At 35.4% G+C, this 20,296-nt stretch overlaps 1 long non-coding RNA gene across 2 annotated transcripts in view; it reads left to right on the top strand.

Annotated features, from left to right (window-relative positions):
• Positions 1-600: 600 nt before the first annotated feature.
• Positions 601-20,296, top strand: part of LOC139796972 (uncharacterized) — an 87,686-nt gene continuing 67,990 nt past the window's right edge. For both annotated transcript variants that reach the window (XR_011726230.1, XR_011726229.1), the window contains exon 1: positions 601-823. This is a non-coding gene — a long non-coding RNA (uncharacterized lncRNA). The remainder of the gene's footprint in view (positions 824-20,296) is intronic.

The raw sequence follows: 20,296 nt of genomic DNA, 5'->3' as shown, positions 1-20,296 counted from the left end.
TTCATTGCAGCATTTAGTGCCAATTGGGAGTGCGATCTGGATTGCTTTCAGATAAGACTTTGGAGTGGAAAATGTACTTGGATTTAATGCAGGAGGTATGTTGAAGCAGTTTTTTGGGTTCGTGTGTTTTTTAATTACTCATTTTTAAGTTTTCTCGTGGGTTTTGGAAGCAGGGATATGTCAGTTGAAGTCCCAAAGAATTATAACTATTCAGCCAGTATATAAAGGAGAAGAAACAAACCTTTTCACATGAGTCACTTTATACTTAACCACAACTTTTGGAACAGCTGAAAACTTTAATCTGTCTGCTGTAGATTACTATCTGGATTAACTGTTCCAGTTGGAAGCAGTTTTACTGTGGCAGCAATCCTGGTTTACCACTGTTCTTCATCTGTTGTTCTCTAAATACTTAAGTTTTTCAACAAATTTGTCAACCAGTAGATATTTTACACTGTTTTTAGTGTTTGGAAACTGTTGTACCAAGAATGCAAGCTAGCTTTCCAGAGAAGATGATTAAGCACAGAAAGGTCTGATTGGTTTATTGGGCTCATGTGATTAAGGTGTGCCAATTTCTGTAGCCAAAGGAGGGGTTACCAACAGATGTGTCTCTCTGCTTTCTAACCTAATAGATGAGGTTTCCATCTGTATTAAAGCTGCAGAATTTTACAGAACTCTGGACAAGCACAGAAATTTACATATTGAGATCCACAGTAGGATTTTGTTTCCCTGTGAGCAACTATAAATGCTGTGGACACTTTTGTGTTGCAGTGTTTTTTGAAGTCAAGCCCACATGTTTGAACAGTTGGCTTTTTGCAGGTTAAACGTAAGTCCAGTTATATTATATTTTTATTACTTAGCATTGCTGTAGTAGCAAGGCACTTAGCTTGGTATTGTTATTTTTGTTTATGCTATGCAATTCCAAGATAATCCAATTAAGATAATTTTGTCTTGTTTTAATTACTGTGGACATGTATTGCATAATACAGAATACTTTCTGAGTAAATTAGCTCCATGCTGCTGTGACTATCCTCTCCTATTACACTTAAAGGTTGTTACTACATGGTATGCAGAGATGACATGTCCACAGATGCTATCCTGCAGAGTTTATATTTTAAACATACAAAGCAGGTGAAGAGCAGGAAAAGAGAGAGTTTCCCATGATCTAAAATCAGTGAGGGATGATGTGCACAGCCTGCAGGATCTAGTCACTGCTCCATCCATCTTGCTGTCCCTTTGGAAGAGCAGTCTAGCATAGATTAAGATACTTGTTCACACTAGCACAAAAGGGGGTTTGTTTTTTTTAATTGTTATTGTAAAGTAAATGTCAGCTGTTCCATCTGCCCCTCAACATAACTGTCATTAATTAGCTGATTTCTTTTAGACGGTGCAGCAGAGGTGGATTTTTAAGGATAGATTTCAAAGAAACGAGGACAATCGCCTGACAGCTCAGTTCATAGAGGGCACTCCATGTGTGAGGGGTAGGGTGGAGCTGCATGTGAGAGAAGCTGACAAACAGCAGAGAAGACTGTTATTGTTGGTGGATTAGAAGAAAGTGTGTGTGTATTTGTGTGAAATAGAGAAAGAGAAATGCAATTAGAGACAAGAACAGACAAATAAGGAAGGGTGGAGTTTTGAAGAGCCTTGAAGCTGAGGACAAGCATGAACTTGCTGTTGTGAAACCAGGAGGGACTGAAAAGGGGATGAGTGATGTGGTCAGAGCAGGCAAGGAATAAAACCCTCAAGTGCTGCCCCCCTCAAAAAAAAAAAAAGGAAAAAAACCAACCAAAACATGCACTTTCTCTTGATAAGCTCAGAAAACACAAATTGGCAGAACAACCTCTGCTTCCAAAATCTATTAGAAGCTGAACAATTTTTGAGGAAGAAAAGAGAAGGGAGATGGCATCCAAAATAGCACATTTAAAAAGGAAAAAAAAAAAAAATCTGAGCAAGGGCATTTGCAGCGCTAAAGCAGAATGTTAATTGAAATCCTACTGTGCCAACAGGAACATTGGAAAGAGACCAGTCAGGATTAGACTAATTAAGATGTCTTTAAAAGAAAGAGGAAAAAAAATCCACTGAAAAACTGAACAGGTTGGATTGTCTTAAAGAGAAATTTACCAAATACACAGAGAATTCTTAAAGAATTTGTAATGTGTTGACACAGTTAAAGTTGCCTTCTAAGTACCTTTGGGAGATAATGTCTGGGAATATGCTGAATAGTAGCTCTTTGTACCCTACATTTTTATTTGAGGGGAGATGTTAATAGCCACTTTAAGGAAATTGTTGGCTTCTGTAAAACTCATTGTAGTGTTTTTTTCTGACATGAAATATTTAAGACTTGGCTCCCCTCCTTCCTTGTCTTCATTTGCTCCCATGTGACTTTGTGTGCCTGGCTGTGGAAAGGGGCAAAGAGTTGTACATTCTGGAGCTGGTGAATGGATTTTTTTTTTTTTTTTTTTTTTTTTTTTTTTACTGAGGTAAGGATGTTGCCTAAGGTGACATCAGAACTGCTAATAGGAGCTTGCTGAGTTTTCACTACGCAGTGCTCTTGGGCAGCACAAAAATGCTTATGTGGCAATAGAATGTGAAAAGTTAAGATGGTAATATTGTTTCAGCTTGCCTTTCCTAGAACAAGTACAGTGTGGGACACACAGATATGAGTCTGAGATACTGGTAAAAGCAGTATTTGCTAGGCAGCTTTCACAACTGGAGCTGATGACCCACATCCAAGTCTCCTACAGCCCTTGGGAAGATAACCATTGCTTCTGACATTACAGAGTGATAATGGCATTTGACAGAAGAAACCATGAATATTTTAGTCCTTTAAAAGGAATAAGGAGTACCTATAGTGTTGAGTCAAGCTGTTTGAATTATTCAGTGTGAATAAGTGAGCCAATTTATTGGACCTTTTCCTTGTTCACAGATCACTCACATCCTCATCCTTCTTTCCCTGGACTGGAGTTGGTTTTCTCAAATATTCTGCGAATAGTTTATCCAAATGTCAGCCAATAGAACTTGCGATCTCTTTTGTTCACCAATTATGAACTGGTAGCCTTGCATAATTTTACAAATTATTGCTTTTCTGTGGCTGGAGGGCAGGACATGTAAAGTGGGAACAAATGAAATAGAGAAATCTGGAACAATTATACTTCTGTGCAAATAGTCTTTTGTAAAAAATTCAAATATGTGTATTTGTAAAAAAAAGCAGACATCATCTATTTAATTGTAAGAACAAATAAGCTCTTAGCTCATAGGTGCATTTTAATAGGCCTTGAATTCTGTAATATCCTGATAGGAGCCTTGTTGGGAGTGAGAGTCTCACATTGGCCAGATCCACTTGTGCTTAGCCCTGAAAATGGCCAAGCTATTCAGAAAATCACGACATCTAATGTATGTTTAGTGTGTTCAGCAATGGTTTAAAACCTGGTTGACTATTTTATTAGAGCTGAACAATTGCAAATTTGATGAAGAATGAATAAGAAAGGCATTATGGTTAAATCCAAGAGAACTCCAAGGAATGTTTCAGAGTCTTGATTTTATACTATTCAGCTTGCTTGAGTTTTGCCCTGGTGTATTTATTTTTTTGCCAAAACAATGATCTTTCTGCCGTATTACTCTCTGTAATGACATTCCTGGGAGGTCTGCAGCTTGTCTCACACTTGTACATTTATGAAGTTAACTCAAAAACGTAAACCTCTCAGTGTAAAATACACATATTCATATAGTATATTTCTTAACATCTGATATGAAACTACACACAGTAGGAAAGCCAGAATCTTTCTAGAAGATAACACAGACAGTAAATCCCATTCCAAGCCATTTATCTAAGCAAAATGGAGTGTACAAGGTACTAAAGTAGCCTGACAACCTGTATTTAGTGTAATGATTTATTTGCTCTTTGGCAAGCTCTAACCATTTACTGTTAACTATTGCAGAGGAAAGGTAAGGTTATTATTACCTCATAAAGTAAATAGTGATACTTAACAAAACAGAACATCTGCCCCCCTTATTAAAATATTTTGACAGATTTAAACTGGTTAACATTTAATCTCATTTGTTAATTATGGGAAGCAATAGTATATGTTCTGAAGACAGAAAAATAAATATTTTTGTGATTAGGAAACTTGTTACATTCCAACAATAATTTTTTTCTCAAGGTTTTTTTTCTTAAAGGGAAAATAATGTAAACATTACTTTGGCATTCTTGTAAATACTGAGGCTACTTGGAACTAAGCCTACTAGTTTTAGATGTCTTAAAAACTCAACCCTTATTTCTCTTACAGGTATATAACAAGGAGAAATAAACCAATTTTTCTTTGATTAGCAAATCAGGTTGATATACAGGTATCTATGGGGATAAGACAGAGTGGTTTTTATTCTGAGAAGATGGTCTGAATGCTTCACTACTGGATTTTTTTTTTATTTTTTTTTTTTAAAAAAAGTCTGAAAATGTCCTGTTTGGACAATATGTATCTTTTCAAACAGTATGTTTGAAAACTAGCCCAGTAAAAGCAAATCATAAGTTTTCAGCTAGGGTATGCTTTTGTAACTTAAGTTACTGTAAATTGTTGCCTTATCTCTCTCCTCTACACTTTTTCTGCCTTCTCCCATGCTAAATGTTTTTCTTGTCTTTGTAGAAAAGTTTTTTGCAGTGTGGCTTTTTTCTCCTACTACATTTGCACAGTGTCCAGAATAGAGAGGTCTGTTTCTCAGCTGAAGGTTATCAGTGTGGAACACAGACTCAAAAAATGTGGATGAGACTTTTTGTAAGTGGAACCAGTTTGCTTTGCACCAGCTTCATCATTACATGTGCTAGAATGTCCAAAATCTCTATGCTCATCAACTTTGTTTTATATAGCACTTCTTCTACAATGTGTCAAAAGCATTTAAAAGAACAATAGCTACTGAGTTGAATAATCAATTATAGATAATAATACAGTACAGTACAGATAGCACAAAGTGTATAATTATAGTATTTGATTTGGTTCTGTTAGAAGTCAGTAGCAATTTAATGTTCACGTAATCAGTGGAAGTAGGAAGCCCACTGTAGATGAATGCTCAGCACAGAGTTAGTTATGAACCCTCTATCAGCTTTTCCCAAATGTTCCATAAGATTTCAGCTTAAGCAGGATCTTTCTGTGTTGAATCCTGCCTCAAAGATGATCTACAGCAGTTTAAGATAATATTAGTTTATACTTTTTTTTTTTCAGGTGAAGTATTGACTTTCTGGCATCTCTGTGGGCTGTATTTGTATTTAAAATGTCATTACAACCTGGAGGTTAATCTATTCTGTGGACTTGACCCATTCCTTTATACAAACACAAGCAAATAGTGATTTCCTCTACATTTATTTCATTCTTAGAAATTCATGAAAGCAGCTTTTCCTGACCAGTCCTCCCCACCCTTTTATTTTAACCTGAAACTTACAACTAATCCCTAGTACACAGACATGTAAAATATGTAGCTTAGTTATGACTGGTGATGTGATTTTCATGGCCTTACTTGTACAGAAGCTGGATAAGTGGAAGGCTTTTAATCTGCTTTCTGATGCAAGGAATTTGGAAAATGTAGCTTTTAAATTGTATCTCAGTGAATTGTTGAGTATAGAACTTGAAGATTCACTGTCCCTGAACATTTGATCTAATACATCTTGATTGCATGACTACTGTGAGAATAGGTCTAGAGAATGTTTGTACCTAGATTTAAATGAATATTCATAAGATTTTATTCATTATTCTCTCCCCACAATTAATGAGTTTTTGGACTATAATCTAAAAGTCTTTCTTCTCTATGTGTTCTGTGTGTTCTTTGTGCTGTTCTGTTTTTTGTCTATTTTTGTACATCACGTATGTTTTTCACAGTCTATCTTGATTTTACTCACATGTACAGCATCTTTGTGACCTTTCTGAAAAGGTACCTTACGACTAAAAGCAGTAGGACCAATAGCCATGAACAGGATTGGACCCATATACTGCATATATTCCATCCAGCTTGTCTCAATCTCCAGATCAGTCTTCCAAGTCGTGTTCTCATCTTTGTCTGTATGAGGTTTTGAGTATTTCTTTCTTTGTTTTAGCCTGAAGCAGTTGTGGCACTCAGGACCCCAAGAGATCATATTCTAAAACATAAGACTTGATCCTTTGAATTAGTTCTGTTTATTACACATTCAGGTTTGTGGTTTTTTTCAGTCTAGACTTAGAATAAGCATAGGAGTATATATATTCTGTGAACCTGTTTTCTTAGTTGCCTTCATTTTGTGTTTCCTTCACTTATATGTAAGTTTAAGCTGCTTTCTCTGTGCATTGTTTTTTGAAACTGTTTTAAACATCTTTCAGAGACATAGCTTCTCTGCATAATAGGTAAGTACTTACAATCAAGTTTTAAGAGAGAGGTAGGTTAAAAACTTACATTTTTTTCAGCCATGTGGGAAGTGCTGGAAGAATAGAAGCTGGCCACTTGGTATAGCACATAGAAATGTCTAGCAGTTGCTATCTTCATTGTATGCTTGAGATCTAGCCTTGCAGATAATAAAACCTTCAAAATATTAACTCTTCCAATGCTCTTAGGCTGCTACTCAATCTTTTCTTCATTTTTTTTTTTTTTTAAATTTTTCCTCCCACATTTTGGTTTTTACAAAAAACTAGACATTCACATTCTAAGTAATTACTACCCTTCTTTAAAAGCCTTACAGCTCCGTAAGATGAGCTATTGTACTAAATAATTAGCACATGCCATTCAGAATATTGTAAGAATTATATGCAACATCAAGCAGGAACTATGCGCTGACACATGACCATATTTTCCATGAAGCTGCACTAAACAGAAATTAGGTATTAGCAACAGGTGCATTTAAAACAAGTTATTAATTAAGGGGGAAAAAAAGAGAGAACAGTGTCATAGTCAACCATTAACACAGTAAAGCATTTTAAAGTCAGCAATGATTTGAACCACGACCTCCTTGAACATATCTTTTGTTCATTTGCATACACAAACATTAATCCTGTGCTTGAACACAAAAATGCATTTACATAAAACCTACATCGTGATTTATAATTTATTAAGTAATTGTGGCTGAGACATTGTTGGAAACAAAGAAAACAACTATATTTAAATGGGATACTCTAAGGAATATAATGTATAGCAGCTTTTTAATAAGGAAGAGGAAATATTTTCCTTCTAGCATGTCATTAATATAGATTTTTGATATATTTATTTTTTCCATAGAGTTTTGTGCTCTGAGATGAGCTATACTGCAGTATACTGCAGACCCTGGAGATAATATTCTCTTCTTAAAAAGTGGCTAAAAGATTATTGCAAATTATAATTTTTCGGTGTCCACCTAAGTTGCCAGGTCAAGCCTATTAGAAGATTTCTTCAGCGTGTACCTTACTTGTGGATCCCAGTTGAAGCTGCACTGAGCCACACATATGAAAATAATTTTGTCATTTGAAAACTGAGAGCTCAATGCACTGAGGGAAGGTAATGTGATTGGTAAAGTCTCTGGTGAATTCAGGCAGCAGATGAGGAAGGAGATTTTACTTTTCAGTTTTGGGATGAGGTTTCTAAACCATCATTTTGGTGGCGTTGGAAATAGTAGTAGAGGGTTTTTTAAGAAATTAAACCCTTAGTGTCTGTACAGATCCTCGAGCCATTCCTGCCTGTACAGAGCATAGAACCTGGCTAAGGTGAATCCTGGGATCTCCAGAACATCCTTGTAGTGAAAATCCACCTTGTGTTCCAAGCACAAGCTATTACTGCAATTTGAGGAATGGCTTCAAAGAAAGGCCGCAGGGAAGGACCCTAGGCCTTATTTACAGTGAACTCATTCCTTGTGTTCCTTAGCAGCCTCCAGTCTCCATTTTTATCTCATGTTGGTTTATTTCATAGGCTCTCTCTTACTCTTCAGTAGGTTTAACATTTGTTCAATCTGGATGTGAATCAACTGTATCTGAATTGCCCTTCAGGCTGCAAAGCATACAGTTCATTGAGAACACTGGGGGGAACAGAAATCTAGAGCCAGCTTTGTGTTCAGTCACTTTAAAGCTTTTCAAATATGTTGGCAAAATTAAAAGGGATAAGGAACTATATTCCCAGCTGGCCTTTTCTTTTGTCAGGAGAAGTAGCAGTAAGAGCTAGGGCTGAGAGGAGAACTCAGGACAGTCACTCTTGCTGCTGCAGGAAGGGAGAGAACTGTAGGGGCAGGCTGATCTTAGCAGCAGCCTTTTCTCCTTAACAAGTGGTCCTGACCTTGGACTCGATTTGAGTCCTCAAAGGTAACTGGCCTGGGTTCCAGGGATCTAGCTGAAGAAAAAAAAAAAGAAAAAGACCAAACAACAAAAAAGACAGAAATCACCATCACCTTTTCGCTCATAACCGCTTCTTGCAAACACTTGCAAGCACTTGCAAGCCTGACCCCAGAGTTGAAATGGTCTATAGAGGTTCTGTGATCAAAGTATTTTGGCTGCTGCTAAACACTGAGGAGGTCCTTGTTGAGCACTACAAAATGTAGTTGTATTAAAGGCTTAGTCAGGGAACAGTGGTACTGGAAGATGCAGTGGTGACCAAAAAAATCTCCTTCACTGAATAATTCACTGTGTTAAGCAGATGGCAAATAAAGAATATTTCAACTGGAATTACTAAAATCTGGCAAGATTTTATAATTAACCTTGTATGATATCTTACCTTAAATCATCAGTCTCACCTCTAATTGTGGCTATAGGTCTCTGAACTTGGCACTTTATGCACAGGACAACCTGTGGACTGAGGCAGGATTTGCATCCTCAGCAGCAAAATTGGAAGTGTCTGAGTGCTGTGGTGGATCAAATACATTATTCTTTAAATTATCCTGATGAACTATTAAGCTAGAGATGAAGTATAATTGTTCTAGGTATTTGGTGAGGTGAATATTAATTTATAATTTTCTTTTGATAAGACATTTTTTCTTTTCAAAAAGGTGAAATTTTTTTGATTATTAAAGGTTCATTCTGCATATATAATCTGTTTAAATTTCTTTGGGGAGTGGGAGGAAACTGTAGAAGGCAAATTAAACTAAATTATAATTTGTGGTTTGCTGCTCTTACAACTCAAGCAAATCAGATGGATTTATTGATACTTTGAAAAATATGTAAAAATAAATAATCAACTGTCACTATTCATAGATGTGCTCTGTTTTCTTTAACATTCTTGTGTCAGATTGTATAAACTCCAGTGAGATCCTCTGTATGCTATGTGCAGCTTGGCAGCTTTAATGACACACATTAACACTTTTGGCAAAAAATGTTTTGAAAACCCCAGTATAACAAATCCATTGAATTTTTTTGTAATAAAGTGTTTCAAGGTGGCAAATTCCATGGAAAACATGTTTTCCAAAGGGCTCAACAAGCAGCTGCAGGCTGGCCTGCTTTTAGTCCATATAAAACACCATGGTGAAAACATCCTTTCAGTAGTAAGGAAGTTAATACAGTAAATCAATGTATAATGTCTACATATACAGTTATAGTTTTTCACAGCAGTATTTTTAAATGAATTTTTAATATGGAATTACTATTTTCTGGTTTTATTTTGCTCCCCCTTTTCTTATCTTTAAGCTCTGAAAGGACAATATTTATCTCTGTAACAGAAAACTGGGATTCTGACCATGGTCATGCATGTGAAAAATTCCATAAATTATGGAAAACCTTTTCTGAACAATTGGTTGTATGGTTGAAATCAGAGCTAGACTTGCTGATCAGAGAATAATGAAGATGTTGGAAAAGCTGGTTATAAAGAAAAAAATCAGATTTATATATGACTCAGCTATTCTTGTTCTTGCTAGAAGGTCATGTGAGGATCTCTCTGCGAGACAATAGCTTGAAAATTTGGGTGAAAATTTTTGCATCTATAAGATCAGTTTTGCTCACATACATGTTTACAATTCCTTCTTGAGTCACAACAGAGAATCCCATTGTGAAATCTGTCTTTCACATTTACATATTATTAAGTACGCGTTGTGTCTGGAAAAAATTTAGTGGGCATACCTTCTAGAACAATCTTTGTGTTGTTTGTGCCAGCTGAAAGCATAAGGATATTTTTAAAGATTTTAGGCTATAACCGCAACAGCTACAGATGCTGTAACATAACATTAATAATTAAAAGTAAAAATAACTGCATAAAAATTTTAAATTCAAGTCTTAAGTTATGACAAAATATGCTTTGTTAGTAGACGTTGTCTATAATGTAGATAACTGGTCTGACACTCGAATAATTATTATTCTTCCAATGTTCCATGTCTTAAATGAAGCTGGTGGTCTTCAGCATCTTGTTCTGAACATAGCTGAGCTGGCTGATAAGAATTTTCATTGCCTTTCCTCCATCCGTTTGCCATAGCTCCCACAACAGAAGTTACCACTACTTCAGTCTACTGCATACATTTTTTTTTGTGTATTCCTCCCTAACCTACATTAGTCAAAATCAGTGGTGTTGGAAAAGCCCTGCTCCCTATCATTTTTACATGAGATGAATTAGAGGGCAGCTACATGTGCAGTTATGCTGACAAATCTGAGGGAGTGCTAATCTCTCAGCTGCATTTTGATTCAGCCATAACTGTAGAATTGCTTGACCAGATAGTATTGCCTATTCCAAGCATTGGCAAAAATTGGGAGTTTTACTTAAAATTTGTGAGACTTAAGCAATACACTTAAAATTCTTATTATTTGTCTTCTGAATTTTGGAAAAGGCCGACTTGACATTTCTAAGATTTTTCTAGTGATTCTGAGGCCTAGGAAATTCCTCTGTTTTCAAATAAACTGAAATGTAACAATGAATGTGCTTTTTTCCCAGCCACTGTGTGTCAAACCAAAACACCATCAAAGTCTGAGAGGTGACACTAAATCACTCAGGGGTGCTGCAGCACAGAGGCACAAAGCATTCAAGGTGAAATTCTGAGTTTACTTTGTCCTGTTGAAATATTTAGAATGATCTTATCAGCTCCTAAAAAAATTGCCATTTTTCTGGGAAGGAGGTCTTTCCACAGAAGCCATTATAGAATAAGGGCTTATGAGGACATCTTTGCAATTCAGGACAAAAGGAGCCCAAAGAGGGAAACCCTGGAGCATAAAGTGTGGTGACATTTTAGCAGAATACAGCCCCAGGCTGCCAAAGTGGTGTCTCTAAGGTGATCTAGGTTACACTATGGTACAGAAGAAACATACTTTAAGTTATCCAGATTCCTTCTGGGCTGGTTTCCTCAATCACTGTGCTGGCTCAGCAGAGTTTTTGTGTACTACTTCAATAGAAAAAAACCAAAAATTAGAAGAGAGATGGCAGAAGGGCAGCTCTGCTGAAATACTCAAGTTTTGAGCTCGTTCATCTCTGGTTTCTTGAGATCAGCATCTTTTTAATATGTGCATATGTAGTTATACTCAGATTCTGAGAGATCTGTTTGACATAAGCCACCCTGAGGGGAGGTATTTTCCTCTTAAGGATTTTCTTCAGAGTAAGAAAGGAAAGCATGGACAGTAGCTTTGGTAGCTGCTGTGTCACTGGGTATATATGTAGGAAGTGTCTTTTCCTGTGATTATATAGATTCCATTTTTGCAAGGTTTTTATATGCATCTAAAAATCTAGTGTAAAGATGCAGGTCTCCAAATATTGCTCAGTTATTTTATTAGTATAAAGTGCCATTTATAACAAACGCATTTAAATTCTTACCTTGGACTATTATCTGTATGAATAAAATATAAAAATTAGGAGTTAGATCTACATTTGTGCCCAAATAATAAAGAACAACTGGCATTACAGTTGCAGTAGAGATATTCCCAGCTATGGATGCTCCCCAAACCAATGACCAGTGTCACAATTCAGACTTTCTTTTCACTGGCTACATGGGCATCTTACTTCTCTTTTTAAGTTGAGTGATGGGTTTTGTAGTGTGAGAGACCAAGGCAAGGATCAAAAATAATGACTACTTACATTTGTCATGCATACAGGTAAAAATGAGCAACTTAGTCAAGAGACAATACCTGTTCTGCTAAAACTTTCCTACTTGTCCTTAAGCTTGTAATGATGATAAAAGTTGTCATATTTAAACATAGTGCCTTTGACCGTCAGCCTCTTTTAAGGAGCTCTTTACGAAAAGGAATAGTTCTGAATAACTTAAGTTGTATTAGTTGAGTACAGATTTTTGTTTGTGTCACACATATCCCATGAGAATCCTTGTAGAAACTGGTGGTCAGGGATGCTGAGCAAGTGTCTGAAGTGTCAAGATATATATGAGTATGCCCATCTCATTTTAACTAAAAAGTAAAGCAAAGAAAGTGTGATGTATTAAGGATGTTATTAGACATTAATGAAAATTTCGGTTGCAAGTTTAAACAGTGTGTATTGGACAGGTGAAAGCAGATCTTTATGGAAAAACATTTCTCTTCAAGTGGAAACTTTGTAGTGAAAGAGGCAAATTTTGCATTGTAATTATAAACCTCTAAAAGCAGAGTTTGTAAATGAAGTGCTGAAAAACTTTGTTACCATGTCACTGACAGAAACTATATAATACATGCATTTAATTGGATAGCTAAGAAATATGGCCCTTTTTTTTTCCAGAGATTCTGGTAGTCATATCCACAGTGAAGTGACTTTGAACAAGAAATGATCTAGAGGATGAATAGAGAGCTTTTATTGGTTAATGAAAATTGAATGAAGAGAGGAGGCTATTAATAATTCTGTTTGTGTATGTGATACATAAACATGATAAGCAGAACGAATGCAATAATATATATTTACTGACACATTATTTTCTCTGAAGTGCTCATCAATATGTAATGAGAGGGTTGGGAAATTTTGTGATAAATTCATGGCTGAAGTTAATTGTGTTGTATTGATAGCCCATAGAGGTGGTTCTCATTTTAGATCAGGACTTTCCTTGGTAATGTACTAATAACCACAGGTTCCAAGAGGCTAAACTGAGACAAATGCAGAAGAATTCAAAACAAAACATGCAGGGGTTCTGCATAAAAATCACTGAATGGAACAGACAAACTCTTTAAGACAGAAGAGAAGAACACACGAGTAGAAGAGATGGATTGTACTTATTTTCAGCTATTTTTACTTTGCTTTATCATTTTCCTCTTTGGACTACTGTATTCTGGGCATTTTTGAATTTGCTTTAATGTAGGTATTGCATATTATTAGATCCTGATCCACAGTCAATTTGAACTTCAAAGCAGGACAGAGAAATTTCTCTTTGCCAAGAACAAACATATTTCAGTGTTGGAATTAGTTGGTAACTGGAAGGTAAATGTAGTCTCATGAACTTGGGATATGGCTATTCTCTGCCTTTGTTTCAGATTTAATTCTTGCCCAAATACCTTTAAATGGAACCTAAAAGGACATACGACCCTGCTTGTAGGACTGATTCTGCCCTGGGCTTCTGCTTTCGTTGCCTCTTACAATCTGTTTCTTGCTCCATTCTGAAGAAATACAATGGATATTGCCCGACTGGCAAAATTCCAGTAGCTGCATATGTGCTGGGCAGCCTTCTTCTGTCATCCAGAGTACAGTTTTGCTTGTGGTCTGTGGGGAAATATTGCAATAAACTGATACAGTCTTGTTGCTGAATTCCTATCATGTTACTCATTTTATTCAGGCAAAATGCCAGTTTACTTGAGTAGGAATTATGCTTGAGTGGGAACCAAATATAAGGACTTCAAGGTTTTGTGTTTGAAGAGTAGAACAAGGCATTAAGCCATAGAGATACACTTCACTGTTCATTAAAGGAGGCCTTTTTACTTTTATTTTTTCAGTGCAATTTCTCCACTATTCAAAAAGGAATGTAAGTAAATGAGTAATTTTTTCATTGTTAATGATAATTTCCATGAATTACAATGGAAGAGAAGATCTCTCAGAGAATGACAAAAGAAAAGCTGAATTGGAGATAATCCACTAACAATATTGATATTGTTTTGAAAAAAGTTTCCTTTCCTTCAGCAATACCAATTTTAAATTTATCCCTGTGAGGAAACCCACATATCTATGTTACACTTGGTTTAATTCTGTTTTATGCAAGCATAGTATGCTTTAGAGTTTTTAATTTAAATATTTCAAAGAACCAATTTATGGCAGAGGTGTTACTTTCCTTCTTAAGTACATATTATGCATTTTTTATTACAATTTTGCTACAGCCAAATGTCTTAAAAGCTTGATTCACAAACCACTTCACTGCTCTTCAAGAATGAAAAACAAAGAGTGTACACTCAGAACGTGACTTACCTTTTGAAATGTTGTAAAGCCTTAGAAATTAGAGCAATTTAGACCTGGCTTTTATTTTTAGGTTTCAGAGTATTTTGGCATTTAGTTTATTTGGTTTGATGATTATCATTTCATGTAGCTGCGGTTATTTAAAAATGCTGTCTCCATGACAGCCTTGTAAATGAACCTTTTGACTCATTCTCACTTTCATTCTTTTAAAAATAAATCTTATTCACACAAAAAGCAAGAAAGTGAAAATATGTACAATTTTTTTTTACTGTGGGAATACCATGTGGCTTAACCCATTCTTACCACTATGTAAAAGTGATTTTGACACTGCATATTTCCATGCAATTCAAATGCACCTTAGGAAATAGAAATATTTTTGTAGAAGATCTGTGAAGGTTCAGAGGAACACCCCAAACTTGGCTGGTAATAGAATGACAGTGATTTGCTATTTGTGACTGAGCAGTCACAGTTTCTTCTCCTAGGAAAAAACTGATCATGCTGGATGGGACTGACTTGAATCCTGAACTTCAGCAAAGCAGCACTCCTGTAGATTTGTTACCCAGGTAGAGTATTTCTAAATCTCTCTGTTTCAATATCCTATTTCTACCTGGCAGCAGCTGCATCAGTGGAGGTTAGAAGGTACTCCAGGACAGCAGTGTAATCCAAAATTTCTTAGGCCTTCTGTAGAGAGCAACATAAATTTTGTGTTTAGAGAACAGAAAACCTAAGTTGAACTTTGCCTTCAGAATGTGCTAAACTAGTCATGTGCCTGTCTCTGCTGAGATGTATAATCTACTAATTGGCTCATGTTAACGGAGGCATCCTAACATCATACTTTAGACAAGGCCTTCCATTCGGTTCATATCCAACAGTCTGATTAAGTATACTGATTGTTTTAATTGGATACTGAATATTTTCTCTGATATTAACTATATTTCCATGTACATTTAAAATTAATTTATTTTAATCCTTCCAAACTCCTCTTTTCAGGGGAAAGAGTTGTTTTTTTTTTCTGGCATGGAGTTGCAGTTAAGAGTTTAAAATTTGTTTTTAATTTCATTCAGTTTAAATTTGCTTTTGTGTTATTCAAAGAATTCTGAAACTGTAGGGTTTAAAATGGACAGGACTTCCCATTCTCCCACATAGATGGCTGTGTAGTAGTTACTGCCTATGTCCAAGCCTAAATTATCTAGATGCGGTGGTCCATGTTCTGAGAAAATGAATTAAAACAGTATTTTAATTCAACTGGTTCTAAATCATTATGCTGTGTGATATAAATGGTGAATATACAATGGTAAACAAACATTATTAATTGAAGTATCATCTCATTAGGCCTGAAAATTAATAAAAAATGCATAACAACAGAGTTGTTTGACCCTTTCAAGTTATCAGTTTACCCATTATTAATCAGACTAGTTGATGGCAAGTTTGTAATGAGTACCAGTGATTAACATCACTATTTACAGAGTAATTGTAGATACAGACCTCAACCAAAACAAAAGCTTCCTCATGCTAGATACTGATTAGATATATAGGGTGAAGTCATTCTGTGCTCTCAGAATTTACAATCTTAACTGACCAGGCCAACAACCTCAGCTGGAAACAGCTCAGAAAGCTTAAGGTATATTCCCAAGGTCATGTATTGAGACATTAGTAAAAAAAGAGAGCAATTTATATGTACGCATGCTTTGACAATAATTCTGTGCCACACCAGAGGCAAGGTTTTAACCACAAAGAAAGATTTTGAGTATGTGGAGTTTTCATATGATTAAGTGTAGTGAGAGTGTGCATTAAGAACATGTTGATGAAGCAGACTTTATTAGATCAGTAGACTGCCAACTTGTATGTAACTAGCAGAGAAATTAAATAATTTTTTGCAAGCAGTCTTTTGCCTACACTAAAAGGAACACAAATAAAACTAAAGAAAATCTGAAATGCAGATTAAAATTAAATTAAACAGTGAATTAAATTAAAACAACAGTGACTGAGGTGTTTCTGACAGAATTCATAAAGAAGGAGAAAACTCAGAAAACATCTGGAATTTCAAAATTGACACTTGTTTGTTAGTAAAAAAAAAAATCACAAAATTTTTATTCATTTTAGGGTCTTATCTGAAACTCTTTGTTCTATAAATTCTGTGGATCAGTGTTTTCTGAATTAAAAGTTTCTTTTTCACTGTTTGTAAAAGGTTCCAATACAATTATTTTTCTTCTGTATTTTGCATCTAGAGTAAATAAGAGTGAGAAATGTAGAAGGAAAGTAAGCATTTCAGCAGAATCAGTGGCAGAAGGGCAAATGGGGAAATATAAAATGGAATGTAAAACAAGCTTCTGAACCATTAAAATGTTCAGGTACTAGAACAGACTTCAAATAAATCTAATTTTTAAGAGAAAAATATTTATAGGGGATATATGGGGAAATTTGTACTTTGGGCAGCTCAGATATACTTTTTTAGTATCTGTTCATCTCTTTTCTTAAAATGTATGTGTAGCCATCTTTGATAGCTGTTTCTCTGACCTTCAAGATAGTACTTTGCCTGCTTAGCTTGGTCCATTTTTAAAGTCTTATCCATGGAAAGATTTTTAATATCAAACAAACATTTTTGTTGTAAATTGACAGATTACTTTTGTTCTCAGTAGGCAACAGCAGTCTTGCTTACTATCTTTCCAACATTTTTTTTCTTTTTAATATAGAGGAAGGCATTTTTCATGCTCCTTCTTCATTTTTCTCAATTTTAACCATATTCAGTGCCATATGATTTTCTTTAAAACAGATGTTTTGTAAACTCACTGGTTTTGATACTTCTGCAGATTTAGTCTGTGTCTTGTTTAAACAGAGTGCCCCAAATGGACACAATTTATGCTGAGGACACTCTTCCCAGTTGAGGAGAAAACTCTTTTATCCTTTTAAAATACTCCTGTTAAAAATTCCAGGATGACATCGACATTTCTTGCAGTCCCAGCATTGACTCATTCTCAGATCTATTATAATCCCCCTAACACTGCATGCAGTACTGACACAGCTAATTATTGCTTACTGTACATTTTTTTTTTATTCTTGTATGGAGCAGTTCACTCTTTCTGTTTTCTGACCATTTTTCTAATTTACTGAGCTTGCTTTGAATTCTAAGCTGCTTCTTTCCATTTCTCCCAGATTTTTAAAATTTATTCTTTATTGTATCATCCAAACTGCTATTGAATATCTTGAATATTGCTGGATTTGGAAAAAAGATCCTTAAGGACAGTGTCCTAAATACTGAATTCCTGGACTTTTGGTCAGTTTTTTTTCTTTCCTGTAGTAATGTATTTAGATCATCTGAACCTTGATGTCCTCCACCAGTCCCGCTTTGTTTGTCCAGAAGTACACCTCTCTTTGTTAGCTCCTCCATCATCTGAGTCAAAAAAGTTGTCACCAGTACACCAGAGGAATAATTTTTATATTTTTACTGTAGCACTTGTAGTAGAAATCTTGACAATTTACTTAATATTAAGAAATTGGTGCTCAAATGGCTCTATTGTTAAAATTAAGTGCATATTTTCCATAGTATAGGTATCGGTTGTCTTCATAGAACTAGTGCATCTTGTTGCACCCATCACCATTGTTTGGTAACAATGATACTTTGAATCAAACTGTAAAACAGAATTCCCTAAACTTCCTATTAAAGAATAATGTTAATTGGTTAGCGTATATAGAAGAAGGTTATATGGCCCATTGACTTTATATAGATTGAAATGCTAAGCAGGGCTAAATAGAAGCATCAGTAGGGAATAGAGGGTAAGTGCTCATCAGTTTTATGTTCTTTTTCCTATTTACTTCTTACCCCTTAGAGTGTTTTACAAGTAGATAAGCAAAGTTTTCTTGGATGCTTCATAAATAAAAATGTATTTTTGCTTTTGTTAGCTTGCCTGCCATGTCAGTTGTGAGACAAAAAATGCCAACGGCCAAACAAATGAAAGACTTTTGCTAAGAAGAATCACCTGAGAACATCGAGGCTAAGTAAAGGGTGTCACTATTAAAGACCTTTCTTGAGTCTTAGATACAACCATTTCAACAGCAACAGGATAGTAGACATTTGTAATGGACATGGTTTCTCAGGATGTTTGCTAAATATGTCAGTTCCACCAGAGGAAAATAGTGCAAAACTTGAGATCAGGTGACAACAACGATCTCTTGCTTTAATATAGATGAAGAGGCCTGATGAACTGAAGAGTGCAAAAGAAAATGGAGAGGGATCTGACTGTATTTAAAGACATTAAGGAGTTACTGAAGTTAATGAGTTTTTGATAGTCCACAGAACAGATTAAAAATTAAAATTACAAAAAACCAAAAAACCAAAAACCAAAAATCTTTTCTCTTGCAGTTGGGATTGTTTGGAGTACACATGTGATGCGTTACCAGAACTCATCTAGTGAATGGTAATAGTTGGAACCATGGTAGATTGGAACTCAGCCTGTGTGCTTGCACACAAGTTTCCACTTGAGTTATTTCTTCTTCTTTACTTGGACATAAAATCAGAATTAAGCTTTCTTATCTGTACTTGAAGTACACTAATGGGTTCTAGGGATGGGTTCATGTTCAGACTAAGGTGTTCTCCCACCTTCAGAAGGATAATGAAGCCTTCAGTTGAATATAAATATAACCCATCCAGTATAGAATGTAGTTTTCTAAGTACTAAATTTTGTTGGTTGTTTCCTACAGAGTACATCTTGCAAGGCTTCCTAACAGTGTCCTACTGAGACCTTCTATGCAATGTGTGGGGTCTGAGGTTGGAATTTTTCTGATTATTGTTCACAGCTAAATAAAAAAAAAAAAAAAAAAAAAAAAAAAGAATCAAGCATTTAATAACATTCTCTATAGGAAATGCCTTTATATGATGTCTAAAAATAAGAACTAGTCCTAATCTCTGTGAAAAGTAATGGTGAAATTATAAAGGCAAATTAAAATGCATACTAAAATTATTTACCCTCAAAAATAGGAGGTTGTTTTTTGAAATGCCTTCTAACATTAGAGAAGAAGCTCCTAACACTGATTTGTGAGGTCTGGGGAAGATGCAGCAATTGTAGCTACCCTTGATTCATAGGTATTCTCATTCCGCAGTCAGTCCCTGAGAAGATGGGCTTCATTCAAGTCTAATGCAAGGAAGGTTTCTCATAAAGAGTTGGCACTGGAAGTTGTGAGGGACCTGACACATTGTGGCCATTTGCTGTCTCTAAAATTAAGGATAAAACTGAGTTCAACCAATGCTTGCCTTTTCTCTGGAATCGCCAGAGAGCTATTGTGTGGTATACACACAGCTGGTACTAATGGCAGATTCCTTTCTCAGTGCTCTGTTGGGAATCCAGCATAGATGAATCCCCTGGAATTATGTGATTTTCTGGTACAAAATTTTATTTGCATCTAAGAAAACATTTCCTGAACATGTGAGCACAGATTGAGGGTGATGAATGTTAAAGTAAGTTGTGATCAAAGGGAAAGTATTGGCAAATAGAAGTAACTTTCCTAAAATTAGCTACCATATTTTAATCTCTGTTTGTATTCTTCAAACTCTCTCCCTGCAGAAAGACATCCATCCTTCTTGGAACTCTCCAGAGTCAAGTTGAGAAATCAGTCACCATTCAGAAATCCCCTAACATTTCCTGAGTATTTTTCCTCTGTTCCTAACTTAGGAGGCTGATGGTGTATTTTTGGGCCATAACTCTCTCTCTCTGGAGTATTAAGGTGTACAAAGATAAATAATTAAGACAAGACGTAATCGATGTACTTAATAAACCCCTCCTTACTATTAGTGAAAAATTATTTTTTTTATATTATTATACTGTGTGTCAAATATATAACATGTCATGCCTTGGTGTATAATTGTTGTTTAATTGGTGTTTTATTCCTTCAATTGAAAATGATGTCAGGAATAAAATGTCAATATTCCTCCTGTAATTGACAGCTCATTTCTGTCATGTATTAAGGAGGATTAAAACATCAATTTAATGATGATAGGGTGACATTTTAGATATTTGACCCAAGCTTCAAATGTTAGAACTAGTGGGTGGAGGAACTTTATTCCTCTTATAGA

The sequence above is a fragment of the Heliangelus exortis genome, chromosome 5 (assembly GCF_036169615.1).
Source record: "Heliangelus exortis chromosome 5, bHelExo1.hap1, whole genome shotgun sequence".
In the NCBI taxonomy this organism is placed as follows: domain Eukaryota; kingdom Metazoa; phylum Chordata; class Aves; order Apodiformes; family Trochilidae; genus Heliangelus; species Heliangelus exortis.
This window is presented reverse-complemented; position numbering and strand designations above follow the sequence as displayed.